The sequence below is a fragment of the Bos taurus genome, chromosome 29, assembly GCF_002263795.3.
Source record: "Bos taurus isolate L1 Dominette 01449 registration number 42190680 breed Hereford chromosome 29, ARS-UCD2.0, whole genome shotgun sequence".
NCBI lineage: Eukaryota > Metazoa > Chordata > Mammalia > Artiodactyla > Bovidae > Bos > Bos taurus.
Genome location: NC_037356.1, coordinates 41,805,203 through 41,829,708, shown reverse-complemented (window position 1 = coordinate 41,829,708; position 24,506 = coordinate 41,805,203). Strand labels below are relative to the sequence as shown.

Sequence of the window (24,506 nt, the reverse complement as noted above, 5' to 3'; positions counted from 1 at the left end):
AGAGCCTTCAGCATTTCTGAGCTTCTTTCGGGGGTGGAGCTACAAACTATTTGCTTGGAGCTTCCATGGTTAGGTACTTTTGCAGTGGAAGCTATCCAAAAGTCTACAAATAATAAACACTGGAGAGGGTGTGGAGAAAAGGGAACCCTCTTACACTGTTGGTGGGAATGCACAGTAGTACAGCCACTCTGGAGAACAGTGTGGAGATTCTTTAAAAAACTGGAACTAGAACTGCCATATGACCCAGCAATCCCACTGCTGGGCATACATACTGAGGAAACCAGAATTGAAAGAGACATGTATATCCCAAAGTTCACTGCAGCACTGTTTATAATAGCCAGGACATGGAAGTAACCTAGATGTCCATCAGTAGACGAATGGATAAGAAAGCTGTAGTACATATACACAATGGAGTATTACTCATCCATTAAAAAGAATACATTTGAGTCAGTTCTAATGAGGTGGGTGAAACTGCAGCCGATTATACAGAGTGAAGTAAGCCAGAAAGAAAAACACCAATACAGTATACTAACACATATATATGGAATTTAGAAAGATGGTAACGATAACCCTATACACAAGACAGCAAAAGCGACACAGATGTATAGAACAGTCTTTTGGACTCTGTGGGAGAGGGTGAGGGTGGGATGATTTCGGAGAATGGCATTGAAACATGTATATTATCATATGTGAAATGGATCGCCAGTCCAGGTTTAATGAATGAGACAGGGTGCTTGGGGATGGTGCACTGGGATGACCCAGAGGGATGTGATGGGGAGAGGGGTGGGAGGGGGGTTAAGGATGGGGAACACATGTACACTTGGGGCAGATTCATGTCAATGTATGGCAAAACCACTTCCATATTGTAAAGTAACTAGCCTCCAATTAAAGTAAATCAATTTACATTTAAAAAATATTCTCATAGAGAAATCAGTGAGGTCTCAGGGGAAGCAGGACATGAAAAAGGATGAACCAGTCTGGGTCTGATATCATGCAAGTCATGGAGAGGGAAGCTACAGCTTGTTTTCATAGAGAACTTGGGACATAAGTTGTGCCTCAAACGTGTCCCAACCCAAGACTAGGGAGCTGAGATTTCACTCTCCCACTAGCACCTGCCTCTCATCCTTCAACTAACACTGAACTGGTGTCTCGGAACCTTTATATTAGATCCTCCAAGACAAATCAAAGGTGACACTAGAAGCAAGAAGACAACAAAGCTCAGGAAAATGCAACCTCAGATAATGTCTCGATTCCTGCACCCACTCTGCCATCTCCAGCATCGTATCTGGAATCCTGCGAGTCTAAAGAACTCCATGAATCTCTAGATATAAGAATTTTTCAAAATTCAGCTTTTAATTTATATAGGAGTATAGTCAATTTACATTATTGTATTAATATTATTTGTATGAGAAATTAATTCCTTATACATACACATGTATCCATTCTTTCTTAGGTTCTTTTCCCATACAGGTTATTACAGACTATTGAGCAGAATTCCTGTGCTGTACAGTTGGTCTTTGTTGATTATCTATTAAATAAAGTAGTATACAGATATTAATCTCAAACTCTCAATTTATCCCTCTCCCACCTTTCCACTTTGGTAACTATAATTATTGTTTTGATGGAGGGAAGTGTCTAGGCACTTTTTGGATGAGGGTCTGTGCTTGTGAGAGTGCTGTGGCCAGGGAAAGCAAGCCTGAGAGAGACTCATTTGAGATGATGGTAAATGTTGAGAAGGACCTGGCCATGCAAAAAGCTTGGGAGAAAACATTGTAGTTGTGGGAAGTAGCCCCTGCTAAGGACCAAGGTAACCAAGTTTAATTAACGGCTACCCTTCCACTGCCAATCTTCCTTCCATGCTTGGAACTTGGCCTACAGGTCAACCACCATGACCTCATCCCATGCTTCAGCTGTGAGTTAGCAGCAATGAGGCATGTCAGCCTTCCCAAGAAGGGAAGACCTGGGGCTCTCACGAGGCTGAATATGCTCTGGACTCAGGGATGTGTACACAAACTGGTTATCACCAGGAGCATCAGGTGCCAGGGGAAGCACCAATGCCTCTGACTATCTCCATGTACTTGTTCTCAGGAGTAGAAATGCCAAGGAACTGATAGAGCAAAGAAGCAAGTAATGACTCTTGTTTCATCTTGCCCTGTGTGATTCCCATGGCCCTTTGACCACACTCCTCTCTGCCCAAAAACTCTTTCCTCTATTCCTTCTTCAAAGGTACCTTGTGAATAACATCAGCACCTGACTCTAAAGCCTGGTGGATGGAACTCAACTCACAGTCACCTGGGACCCAGAGATGTCCAGCCTTGTCCTGTGTTTCTGTCCTTTTTCTCCAACCAGATTCATAAAGCAAAGTCCTGAAAAAACATAAGTGTGATTGTAACTCTCTCAAGGCCTTTGAAGCTCCAAGGTCTATTTTGAGCATCAAAGAGGGAGGGAACACATCCGTTTCATCCAGGGTAGTCTAAGACCCCAGCCTCGCTCAGCCAGTGATTCCCTGAGGAAACATAAGACACTTATCTAAGTTACCAGAAGGCTGAGAAAGGAATGCTTCTCGCTTGAATGCAGGTGCATGTTATCCAGTCACCCAGGGTCTGTGTTGTGTGAATGAGGAGCAGGAGCTCTTTGGATTCTGAGTTGGGAGTGATTCAGTCACCACCTGCAGGACTGCCTCCTGGGGTGACTACAGCTGGGGCTCCCCCACTGTGTCTGGAACCCAGAAGAAACAGCCCTGAATATTGCTTTCCTGCTGCTACATGGAGGCAGGTCTGCTGATAAAATCAGAACCAGACTTGAGGGGCAAAGGGAAAGGAACTTCCACTCTGGTGCTTGCAGACATCTGAGAGCTACCCAGCAGTGGGTGCAATTGAGTTTTCTCTCATTTTTCCCTTCCTGGAAGTTCGTAGCCTGGGAACCAGAGTTCCTGGGTCAGAAGTCTTCACTAACTTACCTTCAGCCTTAAGGTGAGTCATACACCCCAGGGTTCAGTTTCCCATCTCTTGGATGAGGGAGACTGGACTTGCCGCAGAACACTTGTTTCAGACTGAAGCTCAGTGCCAATCAGTGGACAAGGGGCTCAGAGGTGGGTGTTGCTGAGGATGCTGAGGCCGCCTCTGGTGGGCAGGGGGCTGTAACTGTCTGGTGATGTTCATGGGTCCTGGGCTCAGGACTGGGAGTGGTAGACCACTTGGCACACAGCTGCTGTGACACCGAGGACCTTAGAGGCCTTGCCCACTGGAACTTTCCATCATTTGGGTTCTGTGGGATGAGATCAGGTAGTTATAAGTCAGAAGTTACCAATGGGAAGCTTGTAGATTCCTCAGCAGAACCCAAATTAAGCTAATGAATCATCTCTCCTAAAAAACTCTGGGAACAAGATATGCCAGGACTCTTAGACAAATTTTGTAGTATTTTAAATACTATTTAAAGTAGGTCATCTTTTGGATGACCTGCCATTTGCTCTCTGGCTTGGGATGAAACCCACAGTTAGAGTGGAATCAAAGGGCTCCTGTTGGAGGCTGTTCCTTTCCCTGTGACTCATTAGCAGTGAGTACAGCTCTATCCCCTCCAAATCTGGAGCAGAAATTCAAGCAGGAAGGACACAACCTCCAAGTTTAACAGGAAGACTCAGGTAGGTCTGGCTCTCAGGTAGCCACTATTCTTTTCCCAGTGCTTCTTCCTTCCCTCCTGGGCCCTGTACAAGCTGCCCACCTCCTGGTTACTGGGTTGTGAATTCCTCATCCCTTCTCTTGCAAATATACATGCAGTCTCACTTGTTGCTTCCTCTCTACCCAGGCCCTATCCCTCACCTGCAGATGGCAATAAAGAAGGGAAAACCAAGGAGGGGTCTGCCCAGATCATTTTTTAAAAAAATATTTGCATTCCATCTCCTTCCAGACCCTGTCCGGAATCATCAAGATCTCCAACTAGATGACTCAGTAGCTTAGAAGGGGAGTGGAGATGCAAATAGGGTTGGAGGTAAGATTGTCAGGTATGGGGGGATGGTTTTCAGATGGCAAGAGAAGAGTTGGAGTAAGGAGCATGTGGTCCTCCAAACACTCACTCATTGGGGACCTGCCTGAATCTGCTATCTTGGGCCCCTCAGGGTATCACTAAGATAGAAGCTTCATTCTAAAAACTTCTTACTACACAACGATTTGAAACATAACAAATATAAGAAAGAAGAGTGTCATGAACCCTATATTTCATCATTTGGCATCAGTAACTACAAAACTAGCCTCTTAGTCCCACAGGTTGTCATAGACTGGAGACTATGCAACATCAAGGTGGTGGACAACTGAGTTCCCGGTGAAGACATTCTTGACTTGCATCAGATCTTTCTCTTCTTGCTATGTTCTCATTTGTGGTGGGGGAAGGGAAGGAGGAAGAGGGAGAATAAGAGAGAAAAAGAGGGAGAGGATAATCCCATCATGAGGGACCACCATCAAAACCCCATGTCAACTTGTGTACCTCCCAAAGGCCCTACTTCCTAATACCATCACATTGGGAATCAAGGGTGGACACAATTCAATCCATAGCAGCTATGCAGATCTGTTTTTAAATCAAGACAGACTGTCATTTCATTCTCTCTTTTACTCTTTATTCATTTTTCCTGAAGTGTTTTAGGGACAAGATGAACATTTCACAAAATATACTTAATGAGTATTTGAGGTAAAATGATAGGATGTGAAAAAAATGCTCGTTTGTTCCCAATAAAATTAACATCTAATATCCAGTCCATGTACAAATTTCCCTGATTCTCAAAAAGCAGTTTTCACAGTTTATTGAAAGAATGTAGTCATATGTTGCACTCGGTTGTTCTCCTTTAAGAGTAAATAACTGTTCCTCTCCCAATTTTAATGCCATTTATTTGTTCAGAAACTGGGCAGAAGCAGGGTGGTTTGTCTTACAGAATGTTCCACTCTTGGGTTTAGAGCAGGAGTCCACAGTACCAGCACAGTGGGTCAGGACCAGTACCAGTCCTTGGTCTATTAGGAACCAGACCTCCACAGCAGGAGATGAGCTGCAGGCCAGTGAGTGAGGCTTCATCTGTATTATAGCTGCCCCCATCACTCTCTCATCACCCCCAGAAGGGACAGTCCAGCTTGTTTTCTTGGAACTGTTTGTAGTTACATAACCTATGCTTAATAGAAACAAAAATAGCATAAATATTGATGATTATTTCCCTTTCTCAGTGCTCAGAATGGTGAGTTGGTGCCCTAGCAATCTATCACAGTGACAAATTAGATGTTCCCTATTAACATTTGGACACATTCGGCCAGCTTAAAATTAAATATTAAAAAACTAAGATCATGGGATCCAGCCCCATTCTTCATGGCAAATAGATGGAGAAAAGGTGGAAGCAGTGACAGATTTCTTCATCTTAGCCTCTAAAACCACTGTGGATGGTGCCTGCAGCATGAAATCAGAGGATGTTTGTTTCTTGGCAGGAAAGCTATGAGAAACATAAACAGTGTGTTGAGAAGCAGAAACATCATTCTGCCCAACAAACTGGTAGATGTTTGGCCTTTTCATTTGGATTCCTAAACTTTCTGTCCAGTCCCCATTGGTCTTTGAAGTCCCTTAGCTTTCTGGTCCTTCACGATTCCCAAGATTATTTTTTGCATTTCTTTACCCAGTCCTGAAATCAGCCATCTCTTTAAGAATCCATGCATTGTCTGATGGGAAATATATTTAGAAGCTACATGTTAGACCTCAGAATAGTCACTGTTATTAAGTTGTCATTGCTTCTAGGCTTTATAGTGGTCAGAGTAAGAAGTACATGTTTTCTTAAAAAAAATAAAATAAAAAGGAATATAATTAGTTGGTACAAACTTGTGCTTTCAGTTCAAGATTTAAGACAGCAGGGTTTGAATTAAACTTCTTTATGTTATGTGTGAAACTGTTTTTCTAGCCACTGAAAGGCTTACTTCAGAACATTAGTATTAATTATTGTCTTGCTTTTACCTGTTAACATGTGTGTGATTCTGTCACAATAACAGAAGTTATGAGGAACAGTAAGTTGTTGAATATAGTTTCAGATTTATTTCCTGTTTTTCTTTTGATTTTCTTTGGTTTTGTTTTGCATGGGCAGTATTTTTGTTTTTCCTTAGAAGATAGTCCACTCTGAATGCAGTCATAATTCTGAATTTTAAAGCCACTTAAGTAATGTGTTGTTATGGGCAGCTAGTCACCAGCTTGATGCAATTAGATTTATCAGTCTCTTTGTTCTCAATTTGTTCAGTTCAGTTCACTCCTTTCAGTCATGTCCGTCTCTTTGCAGAGCCATGGACTGCAGCATGCCAGGCTTCCCTATCCATCACCAATCCTGAAGCTTACCCAAGCTCATGCCCATCGACTTGGTGATGCTATCCAACCATCTCATCCTGTCTTCCCCTTCTCTTCCTGCCTTCAATCTTTCCTAATATCAGGGTCATTTCCAATGAGTCAGTTCTTCCCATCAGGTGGGCAAATAATTGGAGCTTCAGCTTCAGCATCAGTCCTTCCAGTGAATATTCAGGACTGATTTTTTTTTAGGATGGACTGGTTTGATCTCCTTGCAGTCCAAGGGATGCTCAAGAGTCTTCTCCAACACCATAGTTCAAAGGGCATATGTGTGTGTTATTTGTCAGTGACATCATATTCCCCCTGTTGGGATTTATCCACCAGAACTGAATTTAAACACCATGCAAAAATGAGCATTAAGTCACAGTGCCACATCTAAATACACCTGGCAACAGGAGAGGCTCCTGTTGTATTCAAGGGACAGGCATGGATATATCTCATGCAGAAATAGGCCCTGGGTGTCCTGGATGGGTCATTAAACACGATTGTCTTTACTTTGGCTGCCACAGTTGTTTTGTCTTCTTTGATTGGGAAGACATTTCAAAATTATTTTTTTGTATGTTTGGTTTGGCAGACAAAATTTTTCATGACATAGACCCTGTGGGGAAATTATATCAGAAATATATCCATTTTTCTTTTTTTTTGGAGAATAATTTCCTTTTTTTAATTTTAATTTTTAATTTTTTTAATTAAATTTATTTATTTTAATTAGAAGCTAATTACTTTATAATATTGTATTGGTAGCATTTAAATTTTGTTGGTTTGTATGTCCCTGATGATCTTTCTTTATAAGTAGAAAGGAAACACACATGTTCAGCACGCATTCAGTCTCTTTTTAAATCAACCTACATGAATTAAATTCCTCTGTGTCCCCACTGCACTCCCAACTCTAGACGAGAAATAAAAACCTGCAGAGACTGAAGGCTGATTCTAGCACATTGCTGTGGAGATTTCATTCCCACTGTTTTTTGGGAAAAAAATTAATTGCTAACATTAAAATCAGTAGATTGTACATAAATATCCCAACTTCCGATTCTCTTGAAAACATGGCCAACTGGCCTGCTTTCCAGCATGGGTGAAGTGGAGGAAAGGCTTGTCCCAGTGGTAAGGCCTGTGCTGCCGAGGGTCCAACATGCCCACCTAATCCTAGTATCATATCTCCTGCCTCCTGGGGCCATGAGTTTGTGAGAACTAGACTGCTAGCTCTCTTAAGATAAAGACTACTTTTGTCTTCATCAACTTTGACTTTGAAGCCTTTAACCCAGACCCTAGCACAGTTCTTCCTTGTATGTTTGTTGGATGCTATAAAATATCTTGTGGATGCATATGACATTTCTTCCAATACTGAAACCATGCAATTGAAGTACTGCTCTGCCCTAAATCTTTGATGCAGCCTGGCATCATAGGTGCCCCTGATGTCTGCCATTAAACCCACTACCTAAAGCCAGTTATATGTCCCTGGGCTGTCCCTGAGGTCTTCACTTTGTCATTTGACAACTTATTCTCCTAGCAATCTCCTCTCCAACGAAGACAGCAATGCATATCTCATGAAGTGGCTAGGAAGATGACACGAAACCACGAATGTCGAGCATGGCCCTTAGTATCCATTTTTATGATGTTCTTAGCAGTTTTTTTTTTCTCCAAGTAGGCAAGGTTCTCCATCTTCTTAGATGTCCATGCAGATCAGTTTGATTTTCCAACCAACCTTCAAGGAAGAGATTAAGTTCAATTCTCTGTATTCTGTGAAGCTTCAAGGGCCACTCGCCAAGGACACTGATGAAGGTAAAGATTTTATCGAGAACTTTGTGTTCTTTTCAGACCTATTATTGGCCTAAAGGGCTAAACTAGGGCATGCCAGAGCATATATAACTAGGGGCTCCCGGTCACCACCACATGCTAAGAACCAGGACTGCTCTGAATACTTGGAGCCAGGAAAGAAGCATGAAGTGGTTGTGCTCCTCGGGCTGGTGCCCTTCTCAGATTGCAGAGTCATGTAAGGATGGAGACTGTAAGCCACATCATCTTCCTTTCTGTGATTTTTATTTTCATCTGATTATTCTTCTACTCATCAGGTTTAGAACAGAATGGAATATTTCCCTGACAATCTTAAAGTTCAACCCTTAAATATTGATAAGTACCTTGCTATAGGAACTGTGGGACCCAAGGTTCTTGGTGTAGATTTGCATAGTTCCACAACTCTGGGGTCCAGTCATGTCATGACCTATTGAAATTGGAACTCCTTGCAATTGCTCAGTGCACAGTCAGTGCAGATGTAGGTGTGGTCCTGTGGAAAGCACTTTTCTCCCTTTTATTTAGCATGTTCTTTGTTCCCTCTCTACTTCAGTGTGTATATGTCTATGTCTGCACCTCTGCATCACTATCATGTATCTCTCCATCCCTTTGGAAGTCTCTGTGAGTGTATTTCTCTCTGTGGTGTTTTCTTTTAACTTTTCTTTTAATTTTCTACATTTCCTGAACTTGTTCCCTATCTTTTGGATTTTTCTTTAAACTCTCTCTTCTCTTTCAACTTTGAGAAAGATTGGGAAGGCTACTTATACACTGTTTTATATCTGACAAGCAGTGTGACCACAGCCAATTCACAAGTCTCTTAAATTTCAAATTCCTCCCTTGTAAAAGAGGACAGGAATCCCCCTTCTACCTCCTTCCCTGAGCTTCTATGAGAAGGATACAGTGGGACGGCAACAGCAGTGCTAGTGGCTGTCATTGTTGAGACTTCCTATTTATCAGGCACCTTATATCCACCACTTCACTATCCCCAAGATGTCCTATATGGAGGGTTTGAATCATTACATTCCACCATTTTACCAAGGGAAGACTGAGACCCCACATAGTCATATGGCTTACCCAATATTACAGAACAGAATCTTTATTCAAACCTATGTCTTTGCCATGGAATATGCATAAAATTCTTATAATAAGGTGACTCATAAAAATGATGAGAAAATACACAGGGCCATTACAATGACAGTTATAGCTTAACACTGACAGCTAAATGTAGCATCTTCTTTGTTTTCTTTGTCAAATGTTTGGTGAAAAGAATACCTCTAAGGAAAGTGAAGACAATGAGAAATACCCTCAGTGAAAAAACATGCTGAACAATTTCCTCAAGGAACATGCTTACAGACTGTCTCAGATTTCTTCTCGTGGCTCAAATACAACTATTCACCCCCTGAGGAACATCATGGATGTGTGTTTTGGGAGGATGGCGCTCCACAGCGCCCCCTGGTGCTCTAACCTAACACTGGGGCTCATCTGGAGATGCCATGTGGGATGTTGGGGCTATGGTTCCTGCAGGAGGCAGAAACACTGGGCAAAACGGGCCCCACGCAGAGGAGAAGGTACTATCATCTTCAACTCTTGTCTTGGTGATTGGGCCCAGAAATTACCAGGTGGCAGGTAAACATCCATTTCTGTGTCAAAGATGTGTCATTAGTTTGAGGGAGATTGTTCCTTCTGAGTAGAAGGCAATGACAACCAACTACCGTACTCTTGCCTGGGAAAACCCAAGGACAGAGAGGCCTGGTAGGCTGCAGTCCATGGGGTTGCTAAGAGGCGGACACGACTGAGCGACTTCACTTTCACTTTTCACTTTCCTGAATTGGAGAAGGAAATTGCAACCCACTCCAGTGTTCTTGCCTGGAGAATTCCAGGGACAGTGGAGCCTGGTGGACTGCTGTCTATGGGGTTGCACAGAATTGGACATGACTGAAGTGACTTAGCAGCAGCAGCAGCAGTTCCTTCTGAACTAAGGGAGTCAACTAGTTACAGATGAAGAGTGAACCATCTCTGATCAGTAGGTAGACCCAATTGCAAAGCAATTGTGAATAACCAGGCAGAGGAATTCAGTTTCCACAGATGCAAGAACCATAGCAGTAAAAAGTTACCTAACCCGTATTCTGTGTAAGGCCATCAGAATCAAACACAGTCGTTACTGTTTTTAGATTAGAAAAAGTGCTTATTTTGTCTTCAAGAAAGCCCATGCCAGCCTGAGAGATAGGCAAAGAGTAAATACATGTCAAAAAAAAAAGGGTCACTTGTGTGGTGTTGATTGGATGTGGTCTGAGTTTAGAGGGAGTGGCTGGGGTTGATCAAGAAGGACCTCCTGGAGAAGGGGGTGCTAAGGCTGGGTTTGAAGAGACTACAGAGTTTCTCAAATGAAGGCACCAGGACTTCCCTGAGTGTCCAACGGTCCTGGAGGTCCAGTGGTTATGCCTCTGCACTTCCAATGCAGGAGGTACCACTTCAAAGCCTGGTGATAGAATCAATATCCTGCACACAGTGTAGCATAGGAAAAAAAAAATCAAATGTAAGCACCTCTGTGATCAAAGGCTTTGAGCTTCACAGTGGTTGGAAAGTGATCTCAAGAGATATATGACACCCAAAGGGAGACATCAGTGTGGGAATAGAGGGTAGCCACTTCTGCACTAACCCACTCCCTGCTTTTCCCTGTAGATGCTCTACATGGGTAAAGTCACCATTGGAGCACACCCTCAGGAATTCCAGGTTATCTTTGACACAGGCTCATCTGACTTGTGGGTGCCCTCCATCTTTTGCCCCAGTCCAGCCTGTTGTGAGTACAGATACACCCTACCTGGACCATCCTTCACTTGCCCTGCCACCCTGTTTCTACCCTTGACACCTGATGACACTCATCTCTTGTGTCTGCAGCTACACAAGTTAGGTTCAGACATTACAAGTCTTCCACCTTCCGGCCTACCCAAAACACCTTCAGGATCGCCTATGGATCTGGGAGCATGAAGGGATTTCTTGCTTATAACACTGTTTGGGTAACGTGTAAAGAGAAGCTGAGTCAGGACTGGCTATGGAGTGACCCTTGCTTGCAAAACAGGTACAGGACCATCTGGCAGGACCCTTCCTAGCCTAACTCCCATAGATATTGACCATCTTACCCACAGGATCCTGTGCCTGAGGAGGCAGTGCCCATGGTGACACACGAGCAAATGGATTAGCTAACCCAGAGATTGACTTGTAGCTCCTCTGCCCATGAGAAGTTCAAGGTTCATTTTGCTGGGAGTGAGAAACGGGTTAAAAAGCACCCACGTTTATATTCACAGACTGTTCCAGGCACTTTCAGATAATAATTGGTTTAATCCTGCAACAACACCACACAGCAGGTGGTCTGATTAGCTCATGAGACATATGAGGAAACTGAGGTGCAGACAGCAAGGGCCTTGCTGAGGGCACACATGTGGTAAACGGTGGAGTTAGGCTGCCTTTTCAGGACTGAAGTTGCTGTAGGGTGTTTGGGGACAGGATAAAACTGATCTGGCGACCCTGGGGGCAGTCAAGTGCTTCAGGTATCCATAGTTGGAAACTGGACGGCAGAGATGTCAAGGGGCCTGATAAATGAATTCTCACTCTAGGGTGCCTTTGAGAGTCTAATAAAACGTATGTCCTGCCTCCCCAAAGTACTTGAGTAGTTCCCCGCTCTCTTTCTCTCTCATACACACCCACACAAATACACACATATCCCCAAAAGTGAATTTCCGAGGCAGTAGTTTCATAGATCCCTGCAAGCAAGACTGTGTTTTTGGCTTCCGTCTTCCTAGACAGATGCAGAATCCACAGTACCTTAGAGAATTCAGTCCATTCCTGTCATTAGGTCACAGAGATGCCAGAGAAGGCCATCTTGCTCTCGTTCATTTTGTCCACAAGGGGGCACCAATGGGTCCTGGCCTGACTTGGTTGCCCCACCTGGACAGAAGCCACAAGGCCAATTTGACTCACTCAGGTGGTGTTTTTCAGAGGGGCAGATGTTTTAAAATTCACAGCCTCTCACAAATGGAACCCAAATTCCCCTCCCAGCTTGGTCTAACCGTCTGTGGGCCAACAAAGACAGAGCACAGCCTCAATTCTTCTCTGAGGATCTAATGTCAATGCACCCCAGCCCAGTCCTAGCCCCACTGCACGTATCTGTAAGTGGGAACACTCTTCTCTCCCACAGTTTGGGGACCTTGTAAGTACTGGCCAGCTGTTCGGTCTAAGCTTTGTGGAATATGGGTGTGAGGGTGCACCTTTTGATGGCATCTTGGGCTTGAACTACCCCAACATATCTGTCTTTGGAGCTATCCCCATCTTTTCTAACCTGAAGAATCAAGGTGCCATTTCTGAGCCTGTTTTGCCTTCTACTTGAGCAAGTAAGTCTGAGATGGAAAATCACTTTCTCCAAATTAGCTTTAAGATGCTTTTAGTTGCACAAAATTTATAGAACACTTGATAAAGAAGAATTCTGAGAGATAATCTAACCCAGGATAAATCTAGCCCAGGGCTGTACCTGGCTTCACCACTGGCTTTTATAAATAACGTTTTATTGGACCACAACCCCGCTCCTGGGCTCAAGACCAGTACCTCAGTCTAGGGGGTTGAGTGAGGAGGAAGACTAATGGAAGGCAATGGGAAACAAGTTGGAGGAAAAATCAATACAATTTGCTTATGAATTTGATAAGTAAGAAAGGAGAAGGATGGTGGACATCTTTCCTTCCTCATTAGCATTCCACTGGGAGCCCGGGACCAGCTACCCAATTTGCAGGAGCCAGTGAAAATTAAAGTGTGGGACACAAAACAAACATGTGGGACCCCCTTGTTCAAGAACTATTAGGCATTTCAAGACAGGGAGAGCAGAGATGGGGTCCCTTCTGAGTGTGGGGCCCTTTGAACAGTAGAGGTCACAGGCCAGCAGAGCCAACTCTGGGTGCCCTGAACCCACACCCTTAGAACTCCCAGGCTTTGAGTTTCCTGAAAAATGACAAACTGTACAAGGAGAAAGCCATTATGCTTCAGCACCATGTCCTCTGATTTTGTCTGAGCACTAAGGTCGCTGGAGGTAGGGCATCTTCAAAAGATATAGTGGGTGGAGCCCAGACAGATGCCTCAGCTTCTAACCTCCTCTGTGCCACTCATTAGCCAGTAATCGACCTCGGTCTGGATCTCAATCTCTCCTAACCTCGATTTCTGCATCTGTACATGGGGATCTTATTAGGGCCTTGATGGGTGGACCAGCACAGCTCTCAGACAGTGCTGCTGTTACTGTCCTCCAAGGATCAGCCCCTCTCTTCTCTCTACACATGCAGGGCGAAAGGCAGTGTGGTGATGTTTGGTGGGGTGGATAAATCCTACTGCCAGGGAGCGCTCAATTGGGTACCATTGATCCAAATGGGAGACTGGAGTTACACGTGGACTGGTAAGCCTCTCCCTCTGAGGGTCAGCTCAAGTGATGCTCCCGCTACTGTACATGGACACAGGCAGACACATGCAAATGCATTCTCAGACACACAGTCACACAGACATATACACCACCCACAACAACACAGACAGGCACACAGACACATAGAAACACACAAGCAGGCACACAAAAACACACAGAGACACATATAAACATGCATAGCTAGTCAGAGACACACAAGCACTCACAGAGACACATACAAACACACATACAAACAAACACACAAGCGCATAGATACACAAACAACCCATGGGTTCATAATCCCCAGGCCTTCTGACCAGGGCTCTGACCAGGGTCCTAAAAGGGTCCAGAGAGGTCTGTGCAGCTGGGAGAGGGCTGCACCCACTGCGTTGTGAGGTGTGGAGCATGGTTAGAGGATTCTACAGTGTGGTGAACAGAGGATTAGGGAGAATTTATCCAGCCTGAACAGAGATATAAGATGACCAACTGTCCGGGGCTACCGGGGACATAGGAAGATCTCAGTACAGATAAATGTCAGTTTAAAAACAGGGAAAGTACTGGAAATGGGGAGAACTGGTCTCCTAAGGGAGCAACTACTGAACAGTGTAGAGAGATTTGCTGAAGTCGTAAGATGTGAAAGCAACTAACAAAAAGACACCCCATGTTCATGGGCACACAGTGGGGCAGGGGCTATAACAGAGAATCAGGAAAGTGGAATCCAGGAGTGACCTGAGGACAAGAGGCATAATTGATAGGATTCTGTGTGATACCCTCAGACAAAAGCTGACCTGTCCTTTGGAGTTTCTGTGGGCTAGTCATGTAATTCCTGGCCAGGGTCTCAGCATCTGAGCTGGTTGTAGGAGCAGTGCTGGCAGACACCCTCTCCTAGAGGAGCCCCTCTCTCCCACCACTGTGAGAATCTGCTGCCCTCACAAATCTCCATCTTCACTCTGCAATTGACCCGTTATTTGTTCCCCACCAGATACAGCTGTCTGGATGTTTCTCATTCATTATTTTCACAGTCTTCATTCACTCACTAAACAGACAAGCCTTGGGCATCCACTGTGTGCCAGGCACTTTAAGGAGGCAATGAGAATAAAACTTGCCCTCACATCTAAGAAGGCAGATGCACAGGAAATGAGACACACACATAGTGAATTGTGACTTTGGTACATGCTAGACATGAGGAAGTGTCTACAAAGAGACTGTCAAGAAAGGAGATTGATAAACACTGGGAGAAAGACTTCCCTGAAACCATGACAATTAAGCTGGAATCTGGAAGATGAGAAGAAATTTGCTAGTCAAAGGGGAGGGGGCTCCTCTAGGAAGGAAGACCAGCTTGTGTCAAGGTGCAAAACAGCCTGGTGTACTCAAGTACTGCATTCAAGAATGTCAAGGAAGGTGCCGTGTCGAGAGCAAAGGTAATGAGGGCAAGAGACAAAGAGCTGTTTAGGAGACAGTCGGGAAGAAGGCAGCTCTGGGGAGACTCAGAGTGATCTTGATGCCTGCTTTGTCACACTGTCTCTCAGCATCTCCATGAAAAGAAAGGTTATTATTTGTTCTGGCAGCTGCGAGGCCTTTGTGGATACTGGGACATCACTGATCTTTGGCCCAAGAAGACTGGTCAATAACATCCAGAAGCTCATCGGCGCCACGCCAAGGGGTTCCAAGGTGACGTGTCATGCCCCAGGGTCACTCCCAGTCTCCACACACAAGAAGGATCTCCAGGGCCAACCTCTCTCCCTCTGTCTCTAACAGCACTATGTTTCATGTTTTGTGGTCAATACCCTGCCCTCTATTATCTTCACCATCAATGGTATCAACTACCCAGTCCCAGCTCAAGCCTACATCCTCAAGGTGAGGGGAGAACCCTGAGGGGTGGTTCTCAAATAGGAACTTGCAGGAACCCTTGGGCTGCTGCTGGGAGGAGGGCGCCCTCTGCAGGCCAACTTACACTATTGCAGATGCTGCTGAGCCCTGGGGCTGGCCAGAACCTCCCACAAGACGAACCACTTAAGAGTAAAGGGCCGGAATATTACTCAGCCATTAAAAAGAATACATTTGAATCAGTTCTAATGAGGTGGATGAAACTGGAGCCTATTATACAGAGTGAAGTAAGCCAGAAAGAAAAACACCAATACAGTACACTAACGTATATATATGGAATTTAGAAAGATGGTAACGATAACCTTGTATGCGAGACAGCAAAAGAGACACAGATGTATAGAAGTCTTTTGGACTCTGAGGGAGAGGGAGAGGGTGGGATGATTTGGGAGAATGGCATTGAAACATGTATAATATCATATAAGAAAAGAATCGCCAGTCCAGGTTCGATGCAGGATTCAGGATGCTTGGGGCTGGTGCACTGGGATGACACAGATAGATGATATGGGGAGGGAGGTGGGTAGGGGGTTCAGGATGGGGAACATGTGTATACCCGTGACGGATTCATGTTGATATATGGCAAAACCAATACAATATTATAAAGTAAAAAAAAAAAAGAAATATCTAAAATTTAAAAATAAAATTTCTACAATAATAAAACAATGATGAATACAAAAAAATTATTTAAGAAAAAAAAAAAAAGAAAAGAGTAAAGGGCCATCTGGGACACTGATCATCTTGAAATAAATGTGGCGACATCACGCCATGCTGGTATGGTGGGAGTCACAAGGAGAGGGGAACACTCAGGTCCTCAGTGTCAAAGAGCTTCAGTTCAATCTGAACCCTCAGATGGATGAACACAGAAGGTCAGCTCTAGCAGTCCTTGAAATAAGTCATGTGACAGGGAGAATGGCTGGGGACACTCCCAGTGTCCCACCATAGGATTAACAGTCTCCCTTCCCTTCTCGCAGTTTTCCTCATTTGGATGATAAATTACATGGTCACCCTAGTTCTCAGATGCATCATCCACTAGCTCTGGCCGGGTGCCCCCTTTGTGAGTCAGGCTACCCGACCCCTCTGTGGGGAGGCTGGATGCTAATGTGAATAAAGGGTGCACAGTGACTGCTCAGCCCCGGCACAGGGTGGAGGCTTCATGTCAGCTCCCTGTGGGAGTTCAGAGCTGGCTGATGGGCTCAAAGAAGCTTTGAGGAAGGGAGGGAATTTCGGGAATTCTAAAACTGTAAACTTATGGAGCCATGTGGAGGGTTGCTTGGTTCTAGGCAAAACTGCACTGGATTCCATGCAAATGGCATCCCAAGGTGCTCTGCACTGGGGCACTGGGGACTTACTCGGGGTATGAGGGCTATGGACTGAATGGTGGGAATGAGGAACCAGAGTACGTTATCCACCCAAGCCTGGAGTGGCCAAAGAGGGAGAGTGCGGGCTGAAGGAGGCTTCCCAGCGTTCCTAAGTTAAGTCTTCAAGAACATGTTGTGGGTACTGCTCTATTTAAGATGGATAACCAACAACGAGTTACTGTGTAGCACAGGGAACTCCACTCAGTTATATGACAGCCTGGATGGGAGGGGTATTTTTGGGACCAGGATACATGGATACATATGGTTGAGTCCATTTATTGTCCACCTGAAACTCAGAATATTCTTAATAATCTATACTCCAATACAAAAAAATTTTTTTAATAAAGTATGTATTTTGGGGATGCAGGAGGAGAACCAGCATTCTCTGCAGAAAAAACAAGCAGCAGGAGTCAGAAGGAAAGAAACAGGGAGAGAGGAGAACTATGGACACTCTTTTTTCTTTTCTAAAAATTTTATTGAAGTGTGGCTAATCTTCAGTGTTGCATTAAGTTCTGCTGCACAGCAATGTGATTCAGTTATACACATACAGAAATATATATTCTTTTTCTTATTCTTTTTCATGTGGTTTATGACTGGATAGTTAATATATTTGATGTATTTCCTTATGCTCTACAGTAGGACTTTGTTGTTTATCATTCCTCTGTATCCCCAACTCCCAGTCCTCCCCTCCCCCACACCCTTCCTCATGGCAACCTCATGTCTTGGCCCTTTTTGGTTGTGGATGAACTCTCATATCCCCTGCTAAGGAGAAAATCCATTGATACTTACCAAAAGAGGGACATAAAACAAAGAATTGTGCTGGGTCTGGATATTTGTGGGAGTCGCAGGTAAGGGCTCAGGCTGACTGGTGTGTGTCTCTGGCTCCCCCAGGATTCTAGAGGCCACTGCTATACCACCTTTAAAGAAAACACAGTGAGGACATCTAGAGAGACCTGGATGCTGGGTGACATCTTCCTGAGGCTGTATTTCTCAGTCTTGGATCGAGGAAATGACAGGATTGGCCTGGCACAGGCAGTATAAATGCTTGGAGTGGTTCAGGAATCAGTAAGGCCACTCCGAGCAAACACTAAATCACACTTAGGGTACTCTTGCCCAGGATGCTGGTGAACTGTATTTGGTGGTGTGCACACCCTATTCTCAATAAAGAATAAAGGGTTTTACTCGTAATGGTGCTGAAACAAACGGGTGCCTCTGTTTGTGTCTGGGAGGTGTACAATGATCAGGAAGGATCTAGAACCAAGTCTGAATCACAGTTGAGAGGAGCCCACCTCCACCTGGCTTCAAGGAAAGGGGAGACTCATGGAAATGATTTTGGGAATACAGGACACAAGACTCAGAGCAAATACAAAGATCTCAGTGACTGGACCCAAGAAATCAGAAGTCATCAGTTCTCTATTTCACACACTCACTGTTTCATTCCCTCTTCTTTGATAGTCTTAGCCTGACAACTTTCTTCATTAAGGCTTCTACATCTAGTGAGGGAGTCCAGACTACCTGCCCTAGGGTTATATATCCTGAAGCCATCTCCAATAAGGAAAGAAAAGATTGAAGACATCCGAGTTCGAGGGTGTTCTCTGAATGACCCACCTCAGATCACATGTACAGTCCTAGATCAGCCGTCCTGGCAGGGTCATGGGGTCCTATGATTGGCTTTACATGGTCGTGTGGCCCTGACCCAGCAGCACACATGATTGTAAATTTCCTCCAGAACTACAAGACTGAAGCTGGGGAGAGGCAGCCCCAAAGAAAGCGACTTGGAGATAGTCTAGGCCATGGAAGGGTTTGTGATGACCCACCAACTGCACCACCTCCTCATTCAGAGGAATTATAAGGGGTAATGAAACAGACTCTCTCCATCCCATCTCAGATGATCTTATCCCTGGGCTTGTCCTCCAGGGGAGTTTGGGTGAGGTACTTCATACAGAGCTGGTTCCCTCTTGTTCCCACACCCCAGTCACCAGCTCTCTGCCACATATGCCTGCTTTTCCCTTTCCAGTCCTACTTGGTAAATGGTGGCCCCAGTGAATCCCTAAGCCATCTCCCTCCTCCAGGGCCCAGAATGCCCCTTGCTTGGCCTCCAATGCTGCTGGGGAGAATGCAACGCATGTATTGAGAGATCCAGGGTACACAGAGCCTTCAGCCTTTCTGAGCTTCTCCATGGGTGGGGCTATGAACTGTTTGCTTGGAGCTGCCATGGTTAGGCACTTTTGCAGTGGAAGCATCCATTCTTTCCACCTGGAGGCCTTCAGTAGATGCCTCAGCTGAGACAGCAGGGGTCAGAGGTTGATTTCCTTTCAGATTGACTGGTTTGATCTCCTTGTTGTATAAGGGACTCTCAAGAATCTTCTTAAGCACCACAGTTCAAAAGCTCAATTCTTTGGCATTCACCGTTTCTTATAGTCCAGATTGCACACCTGTACCTGATTACTGGAAAAACCATAGCTTTGACACTACAGACCTCTGTAGCAAAGTGAGTCTCTGCTTTTTAATACACTGTGCAAGTTTTTCATAGCCTTTCTTCCTTCCAAGGAGCAAGTGTGTTTTAATTTTGTGGCTGCAGTCAAGGTGCATAGTGATTTGGAGTCCAAGAAAATAAAATCTGCTACTGTTTCCACTTTTCCCTCATCTATATGCCATGATGTGGTGGGACCAGATGCCCTGAATGTTGAGTATCCTTTTGTGAATAGTTTTTTGAATGTTGAGTTTAAGCTAGTTTTTTCATCTCCTCTCCTCATCGAGAGGCTCTTTAGCTCTTTTTTTGCTTTCTGCTGTCAGGGTAGTGTCATCTTCATATCTGTGGATGTTGATACTTCTCCCAGCAATCTTGATTCCAGCTTGGGATTTATCCAGACCAGTACATTGAAAGATGTATCCTATATATAAGTTAAATAACCAGAGTGACAATGTATACCTTGTCATTCTCCTTTCCTGATTTTAAATCTTTCAGTTATTCTGTGTCTAATTCTAACTGCTGCTTTTTGACCTATATACAGACTTGTTAGGAGAAAGGTAAGGTGATCTACAACTCCCATTTCCTTAAGAATTTTCCACAGTTTGTTGTGGTCCACACAGTGAAAGGCTTCAGCATAGTCAGTGAAGCAGATGGAAATGTTTTTCTGGGATTCCCTTGCTTTCTCTATGATCCAATGGATGTTGGCAATTTGATCTCTGCTTCCTCAAACCAGTTTGTATATCTGGAAATTCTCAGTTCATGAACTGTTGAAGCTTAGCTTGAAGGATTTTGAGCATGACCTTGCTAGCAAGTGAGATGAGCACAATGGCATGATAGGTTGAACATTCTTTGGAATTGCCTTTCGTTTGGTTTGGAATGAAAACTGACCTTTTCCAGCACTGTGGCCACTGCTGAGCTTTTCAAATTTGCTGACACATTGAATGCAGCACTTTGACAACCTCATTCCTTAGGATTTTTAAACAGCTCAGCTGGAATTCCATCACCTTCCCTAGCTTTTCTTGTAGTGATGCTTCCTAAAGCCCACTTGGCTTCATACTCCAGCATATCCGGCTTTATGTGAGTGACCCCAGCATCATCCCTATCCCAGTCATTATGAACATTTTTGTATAGTTCTTCTGTGCATTCTTGCCACCTCTTCTTAATCTCATCTGCTTCTGTTAGGTTTTTGACTTTTCTGTCCTTTATTGTGCCAATCTTTGCATGAAGTGTTCCTCTGGTATCTCCACTTTTCTTGAAGAGATCTATACTTTTTTACAATTCTGTTCTTTTCCTCTAATTCTTGCACTATTCACTTATGAAGACTTTCTTATCTCTCCTTGCTATTCTCTGGAAGTCTGCATTCCATTGGGTATATCTTTCCCTTTCTCCTTTGCCTTTCACTTCTATTTTCTCAGCTATTTTTAAGGCCTCCTCAGGCAACCACTTTGCCTTCTCACATTTGTTTTTCTTGAGGATGGTTTTGATGACCACCTCCCATACAATGTTGCAACCCTCCATCCATAGTTCTTCAGGCTACCAGACCGAATCCCTTGAATTTATTTTTCATCTCCACTATATAATCATAAGGGATTTGACTTAGGTCATAGTTGAATGTTCTAGTGGTTTTCCTTACTTTCTTCAATTTAAACATGAATATTGTTTGCTTCTGCCTAAGCATTGCTTCCAGATCATCACCCACCACTCCCAGTGGGTGTGGAACAAAAACACACAATTTGAGGACTGTTACCCTGGGTTTGTGGTTGGCTTTTCACATGCTTAGCTGTGTGAGCTTGATCAAGTCTCTTAACCTCAGTTTCCTCATCTGGAAAATGGGCCCCATGATGATAATTCCACCTTCTAGACTGCATGTGTGCCTGCAAAGAGCAAGTAGACCTGAGAGGGCTTTCTGGGTTCCTGAGTCTGGAACAAATATGAATTATTCTGCCACCTGGGGAGAAGGAAATCTGTTTAGAGGTTATGGCTGCCATTCCCAAGGCTAAATATTGATTCAAGCCAAATGACATCTATTTCTGAACTGTGACACAGAACTCTGACTGAGCTGATGCTTCTGTTTTCCGGGCTCCCACAAGAGCTAATGATTACTCACTTTCTCAGCCTTACCAGTCAGTCTTTCCTTTTCAACTACTTCTCCCCTGAAATCACACTGCAAGGAAAGTTGTAAAGGCTCTTGGCCTCTTGTCAGTTTCCCACATCTCCAGAGTAGCAACACGTAGCTGTTATGGCTACTTGTCATAGCAACAACTATGGCAACCTGTAGAGTTCAATCTCAGCCTGTTAAATGAATCTTTCCCCATTTGGCCCCTCATGTTTAAATTACCTATATTTGCCTTAGTAACGTTCCTATGCTTGCTGTTTAATGTCTAAATGTGTGTGGACCTCATCTAGTTTTCTTTCCCAAGCGTAATTCCAACCATGCAGTTAAGTAACCAAACATTTAGTCATCGAACAACCCATAGGAATTGACAAAAGCCAACCACCCATCATGCATTTCTTGCTTGTCCCAAAACACCACTGAAGTGATCTGCTGAAACAATGTGATACATTGGCATGTACACTTCAGAAGGGACACTTTTTCTCTGGATTTGTTTTCCATCTAGTGCAGAATGGCTACCATAAGCCTAGCCCTCCAGCAGCTGGTCACCTAATTTTTTCAGACTCAGCCCACTCCAGATCCCTTCCACATCCCTCAGTAAAATCTAGAGAACAGACTCAGTCAAAGTTCTCACTCCTGCAGAAAACAGTTTTTTGTTTTTTAGAAAACAATATTTTGGTAATACATTCAAAATCTTGTGCTCCTTGCCTTGGATTCAAGGACCTGCACCAGAGGATGGGAAGCCTCCCCTTCCACCTAAATCTTTCACCACTCCCACCAGGGCCACAGGCTTGACTGGACCCCAAAGACTTCTGCCTGCTCCCAGATGTCCTCTGTACATCAGTTCAGTTCAGTTCATTCTCTCAGTCATGTCCAACTCTTTGCTATATCATGGGGTGCAGCTTGCCAGGTTTCCCTGTCCATCACCAACTCCTGGAGCTTGCTCAAATTCATGTTCATGAAGTCAGTGATGCTACCCAACAATTTCATCTTCTGTCTTCCCTTTTACTTTCTGCCTTTAATCTTTCCCTGCATAAGGGTCTTTTCTAATGAGTCAGTTCTTCCCATCAATTGGCCAAAGTATTGGAGGTTCAGCTTCAGCATCAGTCTTTCCAATGAATATTCAGGACTTATTTCCTTTAGCATGGACTGGTTGGATCTCCTTGCAGTCCAAGGGACTCTCAAGAGTCTTGTCCAACACCACAGTTTAAAAGCATCAATTCTTTGGTATTCAGCTTTATTTATGGTCCAACTCTCACATCCCTCACAACTTGTGGCAAAACCATAGCTTTGACTATACAGACTTTTGCTGTAAAGTAATGTCTCTGCTTTTTAGTATGCTGTCTAGGTTTTTCATAGCTTTATCTTCCAAGGATGAGGGTCTCTTTTTTCACAGCTGTATTCACTATCTCCAGTGATTTTGGAGCCCCGGATAATAAAGCCTGTCACTGTTTTATTGTTTCTCCATGTATTTGCCATGAAGTAATGGAATGGTCTTGTTTATTTATTTATTTTTTTAAATTTTCTTGGGCTCCAAAATCACTGCAGATGGTGATTGCAGCCATGAAATTAAAAGATGCTTACTCCTTGGAAGGAAAGTTATGACCAACCGAGATAGCATATTCAAAAGCAGAGACATTACTTTGCCAACAAAGTTTCATCTAGTCAAGGCTATGGTTTTTCCTGTGGTCATGTATGGATGTGAGAGTTGGACTGTGAAGAAGGCTGAGCACCGAAGAATTGATGCTTTTGAACTGTGATGTTGGAGAAGACTCTTGAGAGTCCCTTGGACTGCAAGGAGATCCAACCAGTCCATTCTGAAGGAGATCAGCCCTGGGATTTCTTTGGAAGGAATGATGCTAAAGCTGAAACTCCAGTACTTTGGCCACCTCATGCTAAGAGTTGACTCATTGGAAAAGACTCTGATGCTGGGAGGAATTGGGGGCAGGAGGAGAAGGGGACAACAGAGGATGAGATGGCTGGATGGCATCACTGACTCGATGGACGTTGAGTCTGGGTGAACTTCGGGAGTTGGTGATGGACAGGGAGGCTTGGCGTGCTGCGATTCATGGGGTTGCAAAGAGTCGGACACGACTGAGCAACTGAACTGAACTGAACTGAATGGAAAGGGATGCCATGATCTTCATTTTTTTGATCTGTACATACCATATCAAGACCATCCTTAAGAAAAAGAAATGCAAAAACATTGTCTAAGAAGGCCTTACAAATAACTTAGAAAAGAAGAGAAGCAAAAGCCAACGGAGAATAGAAAGACATACCCATCTGAATGCAGAGTTCCAAAGAATAGCAAGAAGAGATTTTTAAAAAGCTTTCCTAGTGATCAGTGCAAAGAAAAAGAGGAAAACATTAGAGTGGTAAAGACCAGAGATCTCTTCAAGAAAATTAGAGATAGGGAAGGAATGTTTCAGGAAAAGATGGGCACAATAAAAGAGAGACATGGGATGGACCTAACAGAGGCAGAATATATTAAGAAGAGGTTGAAAGAATACATAGAAGAACTGCACAAAAAAAGATATTAATGACCCAGATAGCCATGATGGTGTGATCACTCACCTAGAGCTAGACAATCCTGAAATGTGAAGTCAAATGGGTCTTCAGAAGCATCACTAAGAGCAAAGCTAGTGGAGGTGATGGCATTTCAGTAGAGCTATATCAGATCCTAAAAGATGATGCAGTTAAAGTGATGCACTTGATATGCCAGCACATGTGGAAAACTCAGCAGTGGCCACAGGACTGGAAAGGTCGTTTTCCTTGCAATCCCCAAGAAAGGTGATTTAAAAGAATGTTCAACTACCACAAAGTTGCACTCATAATACATGCTACCAAAGTAATTTCTCCAAGCAAGTCTTGAACAGTACATAAACTGAAATTCCATATGTTCAAGCTAGATTTAGAAAAGGCAGAGGAACCAGAGACCAAATTGTCAACATTCGTTGGATCATAGAAAAAGCGAGAGAATTCTAGGAAAACACCTACTTCTGCTTTATTGACCATGCAAAAGCCTTTGATTGTGTGGATCACGGCAAACTGTGGAAAACTTACAGAGATGGGAATACCAGACTATCTTACCTGCCTTCA

General features: G+C 43.9%; 1 pseudogene; it reads left to right on the top strand.

Moving 5' to 3' along the window:
* The first annotated feature begins 7,400 nt into the window (after positions 1 to 7,400).
* On the top strand, positions 7,401 to 17,862 carry LOC613617 (pregnancy-associated glycoprotein 1-like; annotated as a pseudogene).
* Positions 17,863 to 24,506: the final 6,644 nt, after the last annotated feature.